We start from the raw sequence: 17,112 nt of genomic DNA, 5'->3' as shown, positions 1-17,112 counted from the left end.
ACTGACTGACCGGGACGTGGAACAAGAAGACAGCAGGACATGACGGCACCAAGACAGGACGACACACCGAACGACAGGAACCAAAACCAATGACCAAAACCAATGACCAAAACCAATGATCCGACAGGGAGAAAGGGGCAGACAGGACTTTTATACACGACAGGTAACGAGAGGCAGGTGGGAACAATCACACTGATCATGGGCACACAGGAGGGGAGGGGCGAGCACACAGACAGAAACCAAGACAGACACATAGTGGAGCAGGGCGAGACGTGACACATACCTCCGGAAACTAAAGCTAATACCCATCGACCAATGAATTCCTGTGTCTTTTAACGCGCCACCTTCTTATTTCTTCACCAAAAAGTTTTTGAAGAACTTTAAATTAGAGCAAGAAAATAGTGACATTTTAACAAGTCACAGATCTATGATCTCTGTCGTACAGCGGGAAGTGGTTTGTCCAGTGCTCGGACCCGCATTCGGCGAGCCCACAAAAGTTTGGCACAACGTCAACCACCCCGCCCTCTCGAAACAAACTTGGGACCTGTCGTGGATGGTGGCCCATGATGGCCTCCCAGTCAGGTCCGTTATGCACTCCCGGGGCATATCAGCGCTCTCAACGTGCCCCCGACCTGGCTGTGGCGCCCAGGAGTCAGTGTGGCACCTGCTCAGGTAGTTCATGGCTGCCGTATACCTGTGGGCGACCTGCAGTTCCCGGCAAGGGAAGTGTTGAATGCAGACATCAACATCTCAACAGACCCTTCGCACCCAGGTTGCAGCCTGTTTGAACTACTCCCCTCCGGACGCCGTTATAGAGCTCTGTACACTAAAACCAGCAGACACAGAGACAGCTTCTTCCCCCAGGTTGTCGCTCTGATGAACTCACACCACTCTTAGAGTCTCAGAGTCATTACTGTGCAATAACATCCCGCTTTCCACACCTTTTTTGTTTACACTGTTTGTACTATGTGTCCTCTCTGCATCCATTGCAGCCTGGTCATCCTAGAAGAGGGACCCTCCCATCTGTGGTCTCTTCTCAAGGTTTCTCATTTCCCCTAGCTGGAGTTATGAGTTTTTCCTTGCCCTCTTGGGAGTTTAAGATCAGTTTAAGATCAGGGGATGTTTGAGAATATCTTTCATTTTTCACATGTTGTTGTTAGTCACCTAAATGTTGAACAGAGGCTGTGATTTACCGAAGTCAAATTCTTTGTTTGGCACGCTCAAACATGGCGAATAAAAAACTCTTGAATCTTGAATCTTGAACCTTGTACTCTATGGGGTGAGCCCGTTGAAAATCAAGCAAGAAGACTTTACAAAGCAGTGGCTCACTTTTGCTGCCATCAAAGACGCCATGTGGACTTCCAGAAATTTGCTGGTAAGGAGGCACAGACAGACAAGGAAATGATGGAATTGGGCTAAAATGGTGCACGAAAACAGTGTGTATTCACCTTTATATTTTGCTTCATGTAGCCTTATCAAAATGAATAAAACTTCTCTCTGTATGTGCATTCACGTGTAACATTGAAGGAGGTAGATATTTTGTTTCAATATTTAAATAAATACCATCATTGTCTATTAAGACACTAAAAGTTGATGGAACATTTTTTGTAGGGCTGCTGTGTTTTAACAAGGAAAGACTCATGTGCTTATGGATGAAGACGACTTGTACTTGTGATTGTGCTTGTGAACAGTAAAGAGGAGTGCTTGTGCAATTGACAGGGTTGGTTATTGGTTTTTATTTAAAAACAATATTTTTTGCCAAATTACAATAGACTGGCATGTGCCAATTCAAATGGGTCCCACCAGAAGTTAAACTGCATTGATAAACGAAGCCCCTTCGTTAGTCATCACTTTACCGTGGAGGAGGGGTTTGCACGCCCCAATGATCCTAGCAGCCATCTTGTCTGGGGCTTCATGCCCCTGGTAGGGTCATCCATGGCAAACGGATCCTAGGTGAAGGGCCAGACAAAGCACGGCTCTCACAAGCCCCTTATGAAGAAAAACATAAATGGATTTTGTTTTCCCTCGCCCGGACGCGGGTCACCGGGCCCCACATCTGGAGCCAGGCGTGGAGGTGGGGCTCGAAGGCGAGCGTCTGGTGGCCAGGCCTTCACCCACGGGGCCCGGCTGGGCACAGCCCGAAAAGGAAACATGGGTCCCCCTTCCCATGGGCTCACCACCTGCCGGAGGGGCCAAAGGGGTCGGGTGCAGTGCAAAATGGGCGGCGGAAAAAGGCAGGGACCTTGGCGGACCGATCCCTGGCTGCAGAAGCTGACTCTTGGGACATGGAATATCGCCTCTCTGACTGAAAAGGAGCCCGAGCTGGGCGTGGGAGGAGTTTGGCGAGGCCATGGAGAATGACTTCCGGATGGCTTCGAGGAAATTCTGGTCCACCATCCGGCGTCTCAGGAGGGGGAACCAGTGCACCGTCAACACTGTTTACACTGGAGATGACGTGCTGCTGACCTCGACACGGGACGTCGTGAGTCGGTGGGGAGAGTACTTTGAAGACCTCCTCAATTCCACCGACACGCCTTCCATTGTGGAAACAGGGCCTGGAGACTCTGAGGTGGACTCTCCAATCTCTGGGGTCGAACTCACTGAGGTAATCAAAAAGTCCTCTGGGGCATGGCCCCGGGGGTGGATGAGATCCGCCCAGAGTTTTTAAAGGCTCTGGATGTTGTGGGACTATCATGGCTGACACGCCTCTACAGCATTGCGTGGACATCGGGGACGGTGCCTCTGGATTGGCAGACTGGGGTGGTGGTTCCCCTCTTTAAGACGGGAGACCGGAGGTTGTGTTCCAACTATAGGGGAATCACACTCCTCAGCCTCCCTGGTAAGGTCTATTCAGGGGTGCTGGAGATGATGGTCTGTCGGGAGGTCGAACCTCGGATTAAGGAGGAGCAGTGTGGCTTTTGTCCTGGCCATGGAACAGTGGACCAGCTCTACACCCTGGGCAGGATCCTCGAGGGGGCATGGGAGTTCGCCCAACCTGTCCACATGTGTTTTGTGGACTTGGAGAAGGGGTTCAATCGTGTCCTTCGGGAAGTTTTGTGGAGGGTGCTTCGGGAGTACGGGGTGCTGAGCCAACTGATAAGGGCGGTTTGGTCCCTGTATCACCAATACCAGAGTTTGGTCCGCATTTCTGGCAGTAAGTCAGATTCTTTCCCAGTGAGGGCTGGACTCTGCCAAGGCTGCCCTTTGTCACCGATTCTGTTCATAATGGTTATGGACAGAATTTCTAGACGCAGCCAAGGCGTTGAGGGGGTCCAGTTCTGGGACCTCAGCATTGCGTCTCTGCTTTTTGCAGATGACGTGGTGCTGTTGGCTTCTTCAAGCCGTGATCTCCAGCTCTCACTGGGGTGGTTCGCAGCTGAGTGTGAAGTGGTCGGGATGAGGGTCAGCACCTCCAAATCCGAGGCCATGGTCCTCGGTCGGAAAAGGGTGGGATGCCCTCTCCGGATCGGGGATGAGATCCTGCCCCAAGTGGAGGAGTTCAAGTATCTTTGGGTCTTGTTCACGAGTGAGAGCAGGATGGAGCGCGAGATCGACAGGCGGTTTGGTGCAGCGTCGGCAGTAATGCGAACTCTGTACTAATCTGTCGTGGTGAAGAGAGAGCTGAGACAAAAGGCAAAGCTCTCAATTTACCGGTCGATCTACGCTCCTACCCTCAACTATGGTCACGAGCTTTGGGTCGTGACCGAAAGAACGAGATCCAGAATACAAGCGGCCGAAATGAGTTTCCTCTGCAGGGTGTCCGGGCTCTCCCTTGAGAAGCTTGGTCATCCGGGAGGGACTCGGAGTAGAGCCACTGCTCTTCTACGGTGAGAGGAGCCAGATGAGGTGGCTCAGGCATCTCATCAGGATGCCTCCTGGACGCCTCCCTTTGGAAGTGTTCCGGACATGTCCCACCGGTAGGGGACCTCGCGGGCGATCCAGGACGTGCTGGAAAGACTATGTCTCTCGGCTGGCCTGGGAACGCCTTGGGATTCCCCGGGTTGAGTTGGATGAAGTGGCTGGGGAGAGGGAAGCCTGGGAGTCCCTCCTAAAGCTGTCTCCCCCTCGACCCAACCCGGATAAGCGGAATAGGGTGGATAAATGGATGGATGATAAACGAGGTTTTAAACGTGATTGTCTGTCTGCACTCGGCATAATTTCTCTGTTTATGTGAACATGTTCACACGTGCCGGTATGAATTATGTGAACGTATGATTGTTGCACGGAGTATGATATAGGCGGCTATCCGTTGCAATATTGATATTCTTTCGCAGAGCATCAACAAATTGAGATATACTCTTATTGTTCCTCTCCACGGAAATGGTATACTCTTTATTGTTCCTCTCCACAGAAATCTTTAGTAAAAGGCGAAAGATTTATTCGATCTGAAGAGAAACGAGTGATCTGAAAATCTGAGTCAAAACGGGCCACCCCACTGCTGGTCTCACTAAATTCACAGGCGGTCTCACACTCAAATTGCAGCAACCATTCCTTCTAATACAAACAATAGAAGTTGATGGATTTACTATACTTACAAGGACTCAAGCAAAATAGAATGTTTAAACGAGTATTTTGTGTTCATTAATGTCTCACTTACTTTAAACATTGTTGGCGCACAGGATTGTAGGTATCTGATCGAACACTGATGGCGCTCGTTCTTTCAATTATATTGGGCGTCTATTTTGATTATTGATGGTAAAAACAGTTGTATGTCTTGGTACGTGTACTTTTGGTCTGAGAGAACGGGAAATGATCCCATCCCTGTGTTTTATTTGAAAATTTGTAATTTCATAACTTTATTCAACACAAATCGAGAAACAAAATACGATCGTAATTTCTCAAATGATTTTTCAAACTTCGGAAATGCTCTATGTCTCCCTTGTGTCGCAAATAATTGAGGCTTTTGACGTTGCTGGCATGGTTTGGAGTGTAATTCACCTCCACTGCGTTGGTGGCGTTTGATATTTGACATTAGAAAATATTTCTGTCATTTTACTTTAGAAAGTAAAAGTTGTTTTCTAGAAATCCATACTTGTGATGTATGAGGAACAACAATCGGGCGCATTCTTAAAAAGACAGACCTACAGCCGACAAAAAGGTTTTGATACGTTCATATCATATAACGAGTCAGGAACGTGGTAATTACATATTATTTTGCTTTTGCTAATTTGGTGAATACAGTTTAGCGAGCAAATGCACAGTGTTAGAGATTCGCTCAGTCCAACTTATTTTGCAAGAACCACACGGGAGACGAGTAAGTCCCTTTAGACACCTGCAGGTGGAGAGTCCATTCGTCGCTGTGCGTACAGCGATGTTCGAATGGAGGTCTGACTCTCGCCTCCTGCAAGAGCATTTTTATTAAGAGAAACAGGGTGGGGGTAAGAGTGGACTGAATAGAGAAAGCCCTTGACCTCTAGTCAAAACATAGCAAGGGGTGTTTTACGACTTTGTGTAGGATGGGACACGCTAGGTGATTTATCACAGGTTGCATTCCAACATAAGCATAAAACTAATCTAGCTAGGTTATTTATTACAGGCTGCATTCCAACATAATCATACGATAAGGATAATCTGGAGAACCCTGACACACAGTTCCAGAGTACAGTTAATTACATAATCAAAAGCGTTCAGTGTGTCACAGCATCGCAGACTTAAACTCCATGTGCATACTACTGCGCTTAATTTTTGTTTTCATCAGAAAGACCAGAGGAGAGCGCGAACACAGTCCCCCACTACCAGAAATAATGCAGTCAAGATTCACACAGTAGGGGAATTTGCAGAGGTCAGCACAACCGTAGTGCAATGGCTGAGCCTCACATGGGGTGAACCACCTTCTTGATCATGGGCCGACGTCTTTACCTCACACGCCATCTTCAGTCACGGGCTTAATTGCTAAAAACGTGTGGCACACATACACACTCAGTGGATGAAACAGGATTCGTAGAACTGTTTAAGTCAAAGTCAAAGTCAAAGTCAGCTTTATTGTCAATTTGTCCACATGCCGAAGACATACAAAGAAACCGAAATTTCGTTCCCCCCTATCCCATGGTGACAAGACATGGCCCACAACAGACAAACAAGTAAACAAGTATAACAAAAGCGTGCTGAATAAATAATGAATAAATAACACAACAAATAAATAAATAAATAAGAGGAGCAAAAAAAGGAGCAAGTGTGCGCACAACAGACATTCCAGAAAATAGCGCAACAGTGCCGCACGCTACGCAGAAGGGGGTAGCGAGTTCAGGGCCCTAACAGCCTGGAGAAAGAAGCTGTTGGCGAGTCTGGTGGTGCGGGAGCGCAGGCTCCTATACCTCTTCCCAGAGGGCAGAAGGTCAAACAAAGAGTGAGCCGGGTGACTCACATCTCTGGCAATCGAGGTTGCCTTGCGGGCGAGATGGGAGGTGTAAATGTCCTTCAGGGAGGGGAGCGAAGCACCAATAATCTTACCAGCCGTATTCACTATGCGCTGCAGGGCCTTCAAGTTCTATTCAGTGCAGTTACCACCCCAGACAGCGATGCAACTGGTGAGGACGCTCTCAATGGTGCCACGGTAGAATGTAGACAGGACTGCCTGAGGAGCACATGCACGCCTGAGCTTCCGCAGGAAGTACAGGCGGCGCTGAGCTTTCTTTGCCAGTGACGAGGTGTTTGCGGACCAGGAGAGGTCCTCACTGATGTGCACCCCCAGGAACTTGGTGCAGCTCACCCACTCCACCACAGCACCGTCAATGATCAGCGGCAGGTGTGTTGTGTGACCCTTCCGGAAGTCAACAACGATTTCCTTGGTCTTATTGACGTTCAGCAGGAGGTTGTTGTCCCTGCACCACATGGTCAGAAGGTCAACTTCCGACCTGTACCGAGTCTCATCGCCCTTCGTGATGAGACCCACCAGAGTCGTGTCGTCAGCAAACTTCACTATGCGGTTGTCGCTGTAGGTCGCAGTGCAGTCATGCGTCAGCAGGGTGAAGAGCAATGGACTAAGCACGCAGCCCTGGGGGCCCCCGTGCATGCATTGCCTTTTTTAACCTGAGAACCCTAAAACTGTATGAATTTGTATTTATTGAAAACGTCCAACATTACCACTGAATAATATTTTTTTCCTGAACAAGTTTTGAAAATGACAAATATATCAAATAACAATAACATAAACAGTTCACCGCCACACAGCCCCAAGCACCGGCATCGACTTCCAGGCGTGTGGCAGCGTGGACTTCCATCCCTGGAGGTGGCACTTCAGGCCACAGAGGTGGAAGAGAGCTCCATAGAATAGGACCGGGTGTGCGTGAAACATATAATAGTTTTTCAAACCTTCTGTGTCACTCCAAATCATTAAATCCTTCAAACTAGTGGTAGAGTGTCCGCCCTGAGACTGGAAGGTTGTGGGTTCAAACCCCGGCCGGGTCATACCTATAAAAATGGGACCCATTGCCTCCCTGCTTGGCACTCAACATTAAGGGGTGGAATTGGGTGTTAGATCACCAAATGATTCCCGAGCGCGGCACCGCTGCTGCTCACTGCTCCCCTCTCCCCCAGGGGATGGATCAAAATCACACGGGGATGGGTTGAATGCAGAGGACAAATCTCACCACACCCAGATGTGTGTGTGATGATCATTGGGAAAAAAAAAACTCTTCGTCCTCTGTGTCACTTACAAGCAAAGCCACTAAAGATGCCGGTAGTACATGGGGCCCTTCGTCATCTTCGTCATCCCGTGATCGAATCCTTTGTCCTTTAAGTAAACAACCGCCGCGCCGCTGATGTCACTTGCAGTTCAAACTACAGTAATCCCTTGCTACATCACGGTTCGTTTATCCATTTTTGGTTTTTTTTTTTTATTTTGAAAATTTGTGACAAAAAATCACGTATAAGTTGCTCCTCAGTATAAGTCGCCCCCCCACCCAAACTATGAAAAGAAACGTGACTTATAGTCCAGAAAATACGGTAATGACAACACACAATACAACAAAACACAACACAACAATAATTACCTTTCCTTTAAAATCTTTTTCTCTACCTAACACAGACAGATAATGGGAGAATGTGTCACAATGTGAAGGAGATGTATTGGGTAATGCAGAAACAAAATAAAAACTATTATTTAATGTTAGACACATTATCCACTAGGCTACTTTCCTCTTGACATTCATTAAATTGACAACGAAGGGACTTGAACCCCTTAATCTTCTGATCCAGTCAGTTACCTCCACTTGAATCTAGGCTGTAGATTTACTGTATATGCTCAAAAATCATTGCACTGCTATCACTTGTCAGAATTTCCTGTATGGCTATCTGGCCTAATGGATAAGATTTCAAATCTAAACAGGTATTCATGTCTAGTGTATCATCAAATTGAAAGAGGAAAATATGTCACGGTCGGGTGTGGAGCATGGAGCAGGACGAACAAGTGCAGCCCGGACCAGGGTCCACCGAAGCAACTCAAAATACAGACTCGGTAAACTGACATGACCTAAACAATAACTTGACTGACCAGGACGTGAAACAAGAAGACAGCAGGACACGACGGCACCAAGACAGCACGCCAACACCGAACGACGGCAACCAAAACCAAAACCAATGATCCGACAGGGAGAGAGGGGCAGACAGGACTTTTATACACGACAGGTAACGAGAGGCAGGTGGGAACAATCACACTGATCATGGGCACACAGGAGGGGAGGGGCGAGCACACAGACAGAAACCAAGACACACTCATAGTGGAGCAGTTGGGGGCGAGACGTGACAGAACCCCCCCCACAAGGGACGTCTCCCGACGTCCCAAAAAAAAAAAAAACTAGGGGAACCGAACCGCGCCGCACTCGGGCGGCGACTTGGGGAACCGAACCGCGCCGCACTCGGGCGGCGACTTGGGGAACCGAACCGCGCCGCACTCGGGCGGCGACTTGGGGAACCGAACCGCGCCGCACTCGGGCGGCGACTTGGGGAACCGAACCGCACCGCACTCGGGCGGCGACTTGGGGAACCGAACCGCACCGCACTCGGGCGGCGACTTGGGGAACCGAACCGCACTCGGGCGGTGACTTGGGGGAACCGAACCGCACTCTGGCGGCGACTTCGGGGAACAGATCCGCACTCTGGCGGCGACTGCGGGGACAGATCCGCACTCTGGCGGCGACTGCGGGGACAGATCCGCACTCTGGCGGCGACTGCGGGGACAGATCCGCACTCTGGCGGCGACTGCGGGGACAGATCCGCACTCTGGCGGCGACTGCGGGGACAGATCCGCACTCTGGCGGCGACTGCGGGGACAGATCCGCACTCTGGCGGTGACTTCGGGGACAGAACCGCACTCGGGCGGTGACTGCGGGGACAGATCCGCACTCGGGCGGTGACTGCGGGGACAGATCCGCACTCTGGCGGTGACCTAGGGGACAGAGCCGCACTCTGGCGGTGACCTAGGGGACAGAGCCGCACTCTGGCGGTGACTTCGGGAACAGAACCGCGCTCGGGCGGCGACTTGGGGAACACAGCAGCACACGGGCGGCGACTTGGGGAAACAGAACCGCACTCCGCGGAAACTCGGGGAAACACAACCGCACTGGGGCGGCGCCTTGGGAAGTCTGTACCGCGATCGGCGGCCACTCACAAAGTCCGTACAGTGATCGGCGACATTCGGAAGGCGGGGCTGTGCGCGGCGGCAACAGACATCACGCGCCGCAGCAGAGGGAGCGGAGCCAGGGACGATCGCGGGTCCGACGCAGCTGGCTTGGATGTCTGGCAACGTTCGCGGGTCCTGCGACGCTGGGGTGGAGCCCGATGGCAGCCGTGAGTCTGATGACGCCGGGGGGGCACTCCGATAGCGGCCGCGGGTCCGGCGTCGCGGCAGCGAAGTCCGACGACGGTCGCAGAGCTGATGGCGCCGGGGGGGAATTCCGATGGCGGCCGTGAGCCCGGCGTCGCTGGAGCAAGATCCGATGGCGGCTGCAAGCCCATGGCGCTGGAACATGCTCGGATGTGGATCGGGCGTCGCAGCGGGAGCTGGTGGTGAAGGGTGGTCCAAGCGCTGGCCGCTGTGATGGTCGGATCATTCTGTCACGGTCGGGTGTGGAGCATGGAGCAGGACGACCAAGTGCAGCCCGGACCAGGGTCCACCGAAGCAACTCAAAATACAGACTCGGTAAACTGACATGACCTAAACAATAACTTGACTGACCGGGACGTGAAACAAGAAGACAGCAGGACACGACGGCACCAAGACAGCACGCCAACACCGAACGACAGCAACCAAAACCAAAACCAATGATCCGACAGGGAGAGAGGGGCAGACAGGACTTTTATACACGACAGGTAACGAGAGGCAGGTGGGAACAATCACACTGATCATGGGCACACAGGAGGGGAGGGGCGAGCACACAGACAGAAACCAAGATAGACACATAGTGGAGCAGTTGGGGGCGAGACGTGACAAAATATAGGTAAACTGTTTTTGTGCTGTTTTGATCTTTGTTGTGGTGACCCCAAATGTCAGTGACAAAAGCCAAAAGAAAGAGGCACATTTTTCATCTGATGTACAATTTTTAACTTGTTTCTCTTGACTCCAGTTGAGCAACCTGTGCTTGCTGATATTCACAATCCCTGCTTACTTTGCTGCCCTACCCCTTAAAAGAAGAAAAAGTTATTTTAGTCTGAGCAACCTGCTCCCTACTGAAAATAGGGTTTTCAACTAAGGTTTCCAACTAGGACTAGGGTTTCCAACTAGGGCTAGAGTTAGGGTTAGGGCTAGTTTGGACTAGGTATATAAAAAGTCTGCCCCACCTGAGGACCGAACTCTTGACCTTTAGATTGTGAGACTGGCATGCTAGCACCTGCATTAATGAGGCTGTGCATTTACAGTTTTACAATTCTTTTTTACTGTAAAATTGATCCAACCACCGGCCATTTCAATCAAACTGAACTTCACAGAAAGATAAAGTGACTTTTAGTCTGAGCATTCTGAAACTAGGGTTTCCAACTCGGGTTAGGGAAGCCAACTAAGGTTTCAAATTGTGGCCAGGGTTTCCAACTGGGGCTTCCAACGAGGATGAGGGTTTCCAATTCGGGCTAGAGTTAGGACTATATAAAAGTGTGCCCTGTGTGAGGGTCGAATTTACGACCTCCAGATTATGAGACTGACACACTACCACTTCCGCGAACGAGGCTATGCATTTGCAATTTGTGCAATTGTTTTTTACTGTAAAATTGATTCAACCACCGCCCATTTTGATCAAACTTAACTAGGCTAGGGCTAGGATTTCCAACTAGGACTAGGGTTTACAGGTAGGGCTAGATTTAGGGTTGGAATATATATAAATCATGCACCGTGTGAGGATCAAACTCTCGACTTTCAGATTACGACACTGACGCGCTACCGCCTGCGCCAACGAGAATTTGTGGCACCTGTCTTAAAATTCTATTTTACTGTAAAATTGATTCAACCACCGGCCATTTCCATCAAACTGAACTTCATCAAAAGAAAAAGGTACTTCTGTCTGACCATTCTCAAAGTTGGGTTTCCAACTGGGGCTAGGGTTTCCAACAAGGGCTCGAGTTAGCGTTAGGACTAAATAAAACATAGCCCCGTGTGAGGGTTGAACTCACGACTTTCAGTTTACTAGACTGACGCGCTACCACCTGCGCTACCGAGGCCATGAATAGTTGGTTTTACAAAGCTATTTTACTGTAAAATTGATTCAACCACTGGCCATTTCAATTAAACTCAACTTCACAGACAGTAAACCTTATTCTATGTATTATTTATTATTCTTTTCTATACTGTCAGAAAGGTTTTGGTTTCTGATTTCTTTTTTGTTGTGCTGACTCCCCCCCAATCTCCATTTTCAGTGCAACAAAGTGACAAAAACCAAAAGAAAAAATGCTTTCTCTATTGCACACTAGAGCCAGCATTTCCAACTTGGGCTAGGGTTTCCAACTAGGGTTCCAACTCCGGGTAGGGTTTCAAACTAGGAATTCCAACTGGGGCAAGGGTTTCCAATTAGGGTTTCCAACTCGGGCTGGGGTTTCCAACTAGAGACAACATTGGACAGCTGCCACTTGTTGGGAACCTTTAAATGTTTAGTCTTATCAACGAATGTGTTTCAGAGGCCAGATTTAAAACGTGGCTTCTGGTTTTCGTGAACCAAACCCATTAAAAAAAGTGAAAGAATGAAACAGTTCTTAATAGGAGAAGCCTGGTTAGCTCAGGTGGTAGAGCATGCAAGTCTTAATCTCAGGGTTGTGGGTTCTATCCCCATATTGGGCAGCCCACACTTGTCGGGAACCTTTGATTCTTTAGTCTTATCAATAGATGTGTTTCAGAGGCCACACTTAAAACATTTCTCTATTTCCCCTAACCCATTCAAAAAAAATGAAAAAATGAAACAATTCCAAGGTCGAAAAGCCTGGTTAGCTCAGTGGGGAGAACATGCGACTCTTAAACTCAGGGCCGTGGGTTCGGTTCCCACATTGGGCATCCTTGCTTGTTGGGAACCGTTAAACAGTCTTATCAAGGCCACACTGAAAACATGGAGTATTTCACATGGCGATGTGGCCTAATGGATAAGGCACCTGACTTCGGATCAGACGATTCCTTTCATAGTCAATTTAACGTGTCATGCTTTGAAATCAAAAACTTGACTTCAGTCTGAACCAACTCTTGACTGATTGATTGAACTTTATTCATCCCACAGCAGGGAAATTCACTTGTCACAGCAGCGCATATCAGTGCAATAATAATACGAGTGCAAGAATAAAACAAGTGCCAGAATTACAAAAAAGGGTAAATAACAGACAAGGATAAACACAAGTGCTGCTAGTAGAGACGAAACACATTCATTTTATCAGGCGGCATGCATGTTGTAAAGTCTGACAGCAGATGGAATGAAGGACCTGAGGAACCGTTCCTTCCTACACCGAGGGTGCAAAAGTCTGCCGCTAAAGGAGCTGCTCAGGAACCGCACACTCTCATGGAGGTGGTGAGAGGTGTTGTCCATGATGGATTTAAGCTTAATCAACGTCCTCCTCTCACCCACAACCTCAATGGAGTCCAGGGGACAGCCCAGAACAGAGCTCGCTCTTCTGAGCATCTTATTCAGTCCCCCCCTGTCCCGGTCACTACTGCCCCCACCCCAGCAGACCACAGCGTAGATGATGGCCGAGGCCACCATAGAGTCATAGAGGGTCCGGAGGAGAGCCCTGCACACACCGAAGGACCTCAGTCTCCTCAGCAGATGGAGGCGACTCTGGCCCTTTTTGTACAGGATATGGGTGTGATCAGTCCAGTCCAGTCCAGTTTGTTGTTAAGGCGAACACCCAGGAATTTGTAGTTCTCCACTACCTCACTGTCCGATCCCTGGATGTTCATTGGAGTGAAGATGGGTGCTGTCCTCCCGAAGCTCACAATCAACCCCTTCGTCTTGCTGGTGTTGTTCACCTGATGCTGGTTGAGCTCACACCAGCTGACAAAGTCCTTGATGACCAACCTATATTCCAGATCGTTCCCCTCTGCGACATTTCAAACAATGGCCATGTCGTCGGAGAACTTCTGGATTTGGCAGTGTGCGGTGTCGTGGGTAAAGTCTGACGTGAACAGGGTGAAAAGGAAAGGAGCACCCTACCCTGGGGGACACCAGTGCTGCAGTGCACCACGTCGGACTCACTGCGATGTAACCTCACAAACTGCGGCCGGTCGGTGAGGAAGTCCGTTGTCCATGCAGTCAGGCACTGGTCCATACCCGCCTTCTCCATCTTTACCCTAAGCAGTGACGGCTGGATGGTGTTAAAAGCGCTGAAGAAAACAAAGAACATGATCTTCCCAGTGCTCCTGTTGTCCTCCAGGTGAAGCAGTGTTCTGTGCAGTAAATAAATCAATGCATTGTCCACCCCAACACCAGGCAGGTAAGCAAACTGCAGGGGGTCCAGCTGCGCTCCCACTAGTGAACGCAGGTGACCCAGGATGATCCTCTTCATAGTCTTCATCAGGTGGGAAGTCAAGGCAATAGGCCTGAAGTGGTTAGGCTCCTTGGGGCATGGCACCTTTGGTACAGGGACCACGCAGGAGGTCTTCCACAGTACTGGGACCTTGTTCAGGCTCAGGCTTAGGTTGAACAGGTACCTGACCACACCACTCAGCTGGTCCGCACAATCCCTGAGCAGTCTCGGCCAGATGCCGTCTGGGCCCGGGGTCTTCCCTGCTTTGATCTTTCTGAAGTGAACCTGAAGATCTGTAAAGAAGAGGGGGATGTCGGAAGACCGGGGTGATGGAGTGGAGACAGGAGACAGAAGAGTGAGTCCGGGGGAGGGGGTTGGTGAGCTGGCAGGGGGGCTGGAGTGTCGAAGGTGGTAGAAAAAGATGCGGAGCGAGGTGAAGGGGTGGGGGGGAGGCGGAATCAAATCTGTTGAAGAACAGATTGAGTTCATGCACCTTGTTAGGGTTTTCCAGGTTATCTTTATCATAGGATTATGTTGGAATGCAACAGGTAATAAATACCTTACCTTGTCCTCCTTATCACAAGATCGTAAAACATCCCCTGAGATGTTTAGACTAGAGGACAAGGGCTTTCTATTCAGCCCACTCATACCCCCACTCTGTTCCTCCTAATAAATATGCCCTTGCAGGAAGGAGACCTTTCAGACTTCATTCGATAATCGCTGTTCAGACAGCGACGAATGGACTCTCCACCTGCAGGTGTCTAAAAGAACTTGCTTGTCTTCTGTTTGGTTCTTGCAAAATAAGTTGGAGTGAGCAAATCTCTAACATTTTGGTGCCGAAACCCGGGATCCTCATACCCACCATCTGACCGGCGAAGGAGGACGTGCTGCATTGTCGACAAGCCAGCGTCCATTAGGAGGACCTGGAAAAGAAAGTCCTGGGAAGAGAATTCTTCGCTGGGCCAGCATCTTAGGTCTGCCTTCGTCTGACAGAGGTGGATTGACGGGATCCGGCGGTGCAACGAACCAGGGGACAAGTAAGTTAAAGCGCTAAAGATGCGGCTTTGGTTTGTCCGGGCTATGAGATTCGGCTTTGGTTTGTCCGAGCTATGAGATTCGGCTTTGGTTTGTCCGAGCTATGAGATTCGGCTTTGGTTTGTCCGAGCTATGAGATTCGGCTTTGGTTTGTCCGAGCTATGAGATTCGGCTTTGGTTTGTCCGAGCTATGAGATTCGGCTTTGGTTTGTCCGAGCTATGAGATTCGGCTTTGGTTTGTCCGAGCTATGAGATTCGGCTTTGGTTTATCCGAGCTATGAGATACGGCTTTGGTTTGTCCGAGCCATGAGGCCTAAAAAAGCGCTGGAGTTAGTGTGATTGAGTGTGTGACTGGTAGGATAAATTGACTAAAAAGCAGTTCTAGCGTTGATCCACGGCAATAAAACAGGCTAGTAATTTGTTGAAAGGTCAATTTAAACCTGCATTGAGGATCCTCAAAGAAAAAAAAAATTGAAAAAAAATTGTAAAACCTTAAGCTACTAAAATTAAGATGGGAAATAAGAACGGTAAATCTCTTGCTCTGCTCTTCTTTAAAACGAGAGGTTCATGGCAAGTAGATTTCTTAATTGTATGCAATACATGCTGAAGTGGAAGAAAATGTATGGAGTACAAGGAAATTTGAAATGTGGAAGAAGTGGTAGAAGTGCTAGAGTGTGGTTGAAAGCTTCACAAGAAAGCAGAGAACAAATCCAAAAGACAAAAGATAGAAAGTTGAAAAGTGATGAGGCCGCCATTCAAATGAGATTTGAAAAAGAATTCTGGCTACATAGTGGCATCCCATTCAATGATACAGCTGAGAGTGCTTATCAACAACAGCTTAAAAATGCGCTCCTCACTAATTTCCGCCCTGAAATAGGCAACTGGGTGAGGAAACATTTGGTGGAAGTGGATGTTGCAAGTGTGACAACAACTATGCAATGGGCCAGACATGCTGAAAAAGTGATCAAAAAAGGCAAAAGTTCTGATGTATTTCATCTAGATAATGATGATGATGAACTAGATGAAGATACAACAGTCTTCTTCCAAGGGTCCCAGCAGGTTAGAGGGAGAGGTAGAGGCCAACAAGGTCGCAGGCCGCCATATAATTCAAAACCCCCACGAGATTCTGACAACTGTTGGAACTGTGGGAGACGAGGACACTTCGCACGAGAGTGTCGTTTTGCAAAACAATATCAATCAAAGGGTGGAGGAAGTAGCAGAAGAAAAGCAAAATTTTTAGCATGACAAGCTTCCTCCTCTTTGACCGCTTATGCTCATACAGAGAAAGAAAGAATAGATGCCCATATGACAGCAAAACATGTCATTGTCAGATTATTAGAATTTTTTTTAGATTATTAGAAATCCTGTCCATCCAAGAAGTATGACAATGCTGTTTGTATGCCCAAATTATAAATGACTAGAGCTCAAATTGTGTTACACTGAAGTTAAAATATGCAAATCAAGTGGTAAAGAAATGCAACTTGCTTCTAGAAGATAAATAAATAAAATTAGAATGTGCTGTCCTCGTGTGCATGGGAGGGACCAGCTCATGATCGACCACAGGAAATGGCCAGCCTGTGACGAATCATTGTTGCTGGGAACTACCTTTTGCATGCGAGAGCTGTGCATGTGTGTGCGTATATGTTAAAATGATGAACATTGGCTAAAGTTTTAGTATAAAAAAATTTTTTGCTAGACTGTGGTCTATCCAATTTGCACCGCAGAACACAAATGATTTTGAAAGATAAAAATGAGAGGAAAAAGAGAGAAATCTGTTTGCAAGCAGGAACTAATCCACACTAGTGCATGTTAAGTGTCGAGCCCACATGAGAAATTCGAAGAAAAAAAAAAAAAATATGACAGAACATGCTTTCAGGAATTGGAAGAAGCTAAATTGTGAATTTAAGATTTTGCAATGCTACATTTAATAGGAATAATTGATTGGTTGTGTTATAAGATTATACAAAATTCTAAATGCAAGCTAAATCTGAGAGATTGAGTTCTTCAAATTTAAAAACAAAGAAAAAAAAAATTCAGATTAATTTGCCAATTGTTTGTTTTAGTTAAGTTTTTTTTTGAATTGGTGGATTGTTCTACCAGGAAACCTGAGTTGGAAATGATATATGAATGTTGTGTGGTGAGCTTGGATGA

The 17,112-nt window shown here is 48.2% G+C and overlaps 2 non-coding genes and 1 pseudogene across 2 annotated transcripts; all 3 read right to left on the bottom strand.

The window, feature by feature from the left end:
• Positions 1–4,318: 4,318 nt before the first annotated feature.
• Positions 4,319–4,403, bottom strand: LOC125987565 (U5 spliceosomal RNA; annotated as a pseudogene).
• Positions 4,404–5,704: 1,301 nt separating this feature from the next.
• Positions 5,705–5,870, bottom strand: LOC125987557 (U1 spliceosomal RNA). Its single transcript, XR_007488037.1, has one exon. It is a non-coding gene; the product is annotated as a U1 spliceosomal RNA (small nuclear RNA).
• Positions 5,871–11,573: 5,703 nt separating this feature from the next.
• Positions 11,574–11,646, bottom strand: trnat-agu (transfer RNA threonine (anticodon AGU)). Its single transcript has one exon. It is a non-coding gene; the product is annotated as a tRNA-Thr (tRNA).
• Between the last annotated feature and the right edge of the window lie 5,466 nt (positions 11,647–17,112).

This window comes from Syngnathus scovelli, chromosome 19 (genome assembly GCF_024217435.2).
Source record: "Syngnathus scovelli strain Florida chromosome 19, RoL_Ssco_1.2, whole genome shotgun sequence".
Taxonomy (NCBI): domain Eukaryota; kingdom Metazoa; phylum Chordata; class Actinopteri; order Syngnathiformes; family Syngnathidae; genus Syngnathus; species Syngnathus scovelli.
This window is presented reverse-complemented; position numbering and strand designations above follow the sequence as displayed.